The sequence below is a fragment of the Crinia signifera genome, unplaced genomic scaffold (assembly GCF_055691185.1).
Source record: "Crinia signifera unplaced genomic scaffold, ASM5569118v1 HAP2_SCAFFOLD_127, whole genome shotgun sequence".
Classification (NCBI taxonomy): Eukaryota; Metazoa; Chordata; class Amphibia; order Anura; family Myobatrachidae; genus Crinia; species Crinia signifera.
This window is the reverse complement of record NW_028142020.1, coordinates 123,850-128,436: the sequence shown is the minus strand read 5'-3', so window position 1 is coordinate 128,436 and position 4,587 is coordinate 123,850.

The following is a 4,587-nucleotide window of genomic DNA, read 5'->3' as shown; positions in this document are numbered from 1 at the left end:
CAGGCACACTTTGAGTGACAGATGTAGCCAAATATATAAGAGATATATGTATGTATATATATATATATATATATATATATATATATATATATATGTGTGTATGTATGCATATATATATATATATATATATATATATATATATGTGTTTATTTAGTTTTTTTTTTCTTATTCTTTTTATTATTTATCACTGTTTATATGCATTATATCTTTATTGTCTTTAAGTATATTATCACCCTTAAAAACAAAAGAGATGCCTCTATATTTTGTTGACTGTAAATATTTGGTCCGGGTTCTGGAACCGCTGCGTTTGTTCCTAAATTTTACGTTAATTTGTTCATATTTGGACCCTGTTCTACATTATGTCTTTTTGCCTAACTATTTCTTGATGTATCCATGGCATCTCATTAATAAAATTTATTTATATAAAAAAAAAATCAGAGAGTCATACATAGTAAATCCTCTTTCCTAGGGCTTAGAACATAAGAACCTGTGGCACTATATAATATAATATACACTGAACTATAACAGTTATCATTGCGTTGCCAAGAAGCCACCGTCTTTTTAACACACTTATTCAATCTTTTGTCCATCACCTCCACTGTGTTCTATGTGTGTTTTATATTCCGCAAGTTTTTAAACAAAAGAAATAAAGGTTAAATTTTATTGTTTGTAAAATTATTTCGATAGGTGCACCACACCAGTGACAATTATTATCTTTTGTTTCTTTTTGAAATAATTTGTCCTCCCTTCATTCCATACTAACTACATTTATTTGGAATGCTAAATGACCGAGGATATTATAAATTGATGAAGTCCACCCAGAGGGGAGGAGTCAATCTACCCAATAAAAACATTACAATCTATCTGATATTCTCTGCTTTGCGGTGGACTGGGTCAACAATTTTGCTGTTTACACTGATGCAGCTCTGGATTTACAATTATGCATCCCCCCTTTCTCTTAAGGTGCCCATACACGGTACATCTTTGCTGTGTGATGCTATGCGATGCCCATCGCCCAGTTCAAACAGTATGTGGTGCACATTCTTTTTTAACTAGCTTTGGAAGGCAGTGCAGCGCATGCAAATCGCATGCCAAACGCATGCAATGCGGTATAGCCCAAAACTCATGTGATAATCACAGCATAGATGGGCACCTTTAGTTATCTTGTGCATGCACACCCCTCTCAACTTATTACCCCAGTTTCACAATCTTCTGATATCTTCTACTATCTATATCTGGAGTCAGGCTAGAAAATCCCTCCATTTACAACACTTTTATTGTTTTATTACAATACTTTATCTCTCTCAATTGTTGGAGACCTGGAATTCCAGTATGGTAAAGCTATGTCTCCGTGGTGGTGTTCTTCTGGGATTCCTGCTTAATACTTCTTGTATGCCACTTACATTTGATGAGGCTATGCAACGTTTCCATCCAGTGGCGTAAGTTCATCCGAGTTGCCCGGAGGCAAGATAAATTTTAGTGCCCCCCAAACAGCTCAATCAGTAAGGTGTCTGTCTCCATAAGGACAGGTCATGGGATCTAGTACAGAGTGTGAAACTTGCAGAAATTATGTTTGAACCCAATCAGCCACATTAGCGATATCAACTGCTTTCAATTACATGATTCAAACTTGAAGGGGAGGAGAGGTGCCCCCTTGGGAGCAGGAGCCCGGCGGCAGATGACTCCATTGCCTCCCAGAGTTCTGCTTCTGTTTCCATCTCCTACCTAACCATGCTTTTTCTTATTTTCAAGCCACACACTATATGCAATCGGTATTACCCATGATGTAGCCCCAAGACATTATGAATCCTTTGGATTTTGTTATTCGTTTTTAAACAAATTCTATCTCCGTTACTGCGTATACGCTCATATCCATCCAGAATTAGATCCTGAAACAGAACTCCCAGCACTAAATGGGCCTCCCGATCTTCCTCCCTCGATCCTGATACTATCTTACGAACATTTTTAATAAATGTTAAACTTATCTCTCCTATCAGGAAATGCTTTATTAACTATTTCATGGAGCTTATTTTTCCCCTAAGCATTGTTATCTGACGGGCAATGCGGAGAGATCCAATTGCCCTAAATGTCACAACTGACGCCAACCTTTGTCTCTAGCACTGTACACACATGCACACCTTTTGGCAAACACTTCATGGTTATGCTGAAACTTCTCTATGGTTTCAATGTACAGAATAAAAAAAGCTATGTTTCAACAGTGAATACAGGCCTCAGCCCTTTTGTTAGACATGGCGACCTCACAACTACTTTTTTTTGTTGAACTGGTTGGAAACCTCATTCGACAAAGAATCATTAACTCCAAAATTTTTAATTGTTGGGACAATTTTTTCTAACTCCTGCTCTCTGGCACTAAGCTGGAAAATAAAACCTACTGTACTTTCAGACTACCTCATTGTATTCTCTTCTCCCCCTACAAAATATTCCTCCTATTACCCCCTGATTCTCTTTCCTAATAGTACCTTACTCTTCCCTCTTTTTCTCTTTTCTCTATGACCTTCTCTCTTCCTATCCACACTCTCTATATCATATCCTATCTTTTTCTTGCTGATTGGCTGGATCAGTCCATGGATGGGTAAGAGGTCCTGGGTTATCGCCGGGCACATATTTTGTTATACTGTTTGTTTTCTTTTTAGTGTTTGATTGTTTTATTTTCTCAGTTATCATTTACTTTACTTTTGCGCTGGTTTGTATTCTTCATTTTCCTTTTTTTCTTACATTATAACGGTTTTATTAACCCCTTGAGTGGTGGGTTTTGCTGGGGCAGGACAAACCTACCAGGGCAGGTGTGTCCTGCCCCAGCAAAACCCACCACTGATTGTAGGGGCCGCCTCTCTCCTCCGCTTCAGCATTTGTACATTGGAGCTCCCCTGCCGCTGCCCCAGCTGCCGGAGCCGTCAGTCACAGTGGTGACCACAGGTGGCAGGCTCGGGGATGGCGCGCACCTACTGCTTATTAGTGGTATGCCCAGAAATCTTCTAGGACAGCCCACTGCTGCAGCGCAGCTGAGCCTGGAAAATTTCCAGGCAGACCACCCAAGGGGTTAATATACTATGTTTAACTCCTATGTACATTTCCTTTTTTCTGTGATACGAGGACACCCAACGAAACTTCTCTGTCCTTACTTACTATTCCTCTGGGAGATAATCTCTTAATCCACCTTTATAGTGTTATCTATTTGAAACTTTGGAAAATGGTTATTTGTACTCTGTAATCCTGGAGTAAGACAGCCTGGCGAGTGTGAAACTCACCAAAGCTGTTTGCTCCTGGGATTTGCATGTGCAAACCTCGACCGTCGTGGTTGGAACTCAATTTGTCCTGGGTTCTGAATCGGCCCCATTATGCGTAACCGATATAGAACAAAAAATGTTTATATCCCTTTTAAGGGTATTGTTGTGAACCAGTATTCTGAGCCCTAAAATGGAACTGTAACATCCTCAATTTGATTGGTTGCCATGGCCATCCAGTGATAAAATCCAGCCTATTTTTTTATGGCAAGCTGGTCGAAAGTTGATTGACAGGAAGCCGACGTTTGTGGGTGGCACCTGCAGGCATGCATAAGGGAGCATTGACTGTGACAGCTCCGGCCTCGATCAGCCTGTTCACTCGTTCTGGCTTAGTAGGTTCTGGGTTACGCACAGACTGCACACACGGGGAAATCATTTGATGATGAGTGAGTTGTGTATGGGTTTGTAGTTGTCTATCGAGCTGAGATATTTTCACAAGGTATTTGCTTGAGGGAGCGGGATATCACTCTGTCTTGGCCAAAGGCTACCTGATCGCAGGGTGCTGCTAAATCGTGCCGCTGTGATCAGGTTTCAATAACCCCCCATATCCCTAATCCTCATCCTAACCCTAACCCTAATCTTAATGCTAACCCTAAACAAATTCTAATCCAAACGTTATCCTAATCCTAACCGCATTGCTAACCATATCCCTAATCCTCACCTACAGTAACCCATACTTGCCTTCTTTTGAAAACTAGGTTCAGAGAGATTAGAGCTGGTATTAGAATTTTGCATGGCTCCCCGTTGAGGGGGTGTGCTATGCGCCACCCAAAAGGCATGTCTAGCTCCATATATGGACCAGAGCCATATTTATCACATAAACAGATTAGGGAGGATGTATCAATGCTGTGCACTTTATTATTTTTAAATTACATTCATAGCAACTTTGATGCTTTTGCATGAGAAATGTGCATTAAGTGCTTTGTCTTAAATTAACCTCTACTACCACCTTGTGGTTTTATAGTAGTATGAGAATAATTGTGGCAAACTATAAAAACAATTATTATCACCCATTCCAGGTCTACCGTATTAGGAGACCTCAAATGATCTAGAACAGGACCTTTAAACAATATGGGAAACACTGGATAGTGTGAAATTGCAAGGTAAAAAATTGTGTTCCCCTAGGGGGGAGGAGAGGGAGAGGTGGCGCTTGACTTGAGGTTTCACTTAGCAGCTGCTGGGGTATCAGGTTGGTTAGGCCTGATATACTGTAAATACACAGAAATTATATTGTAGGGGTAGCAGCACTGTCTACTTCTGAACAACAGCCAAAAGGTCGACA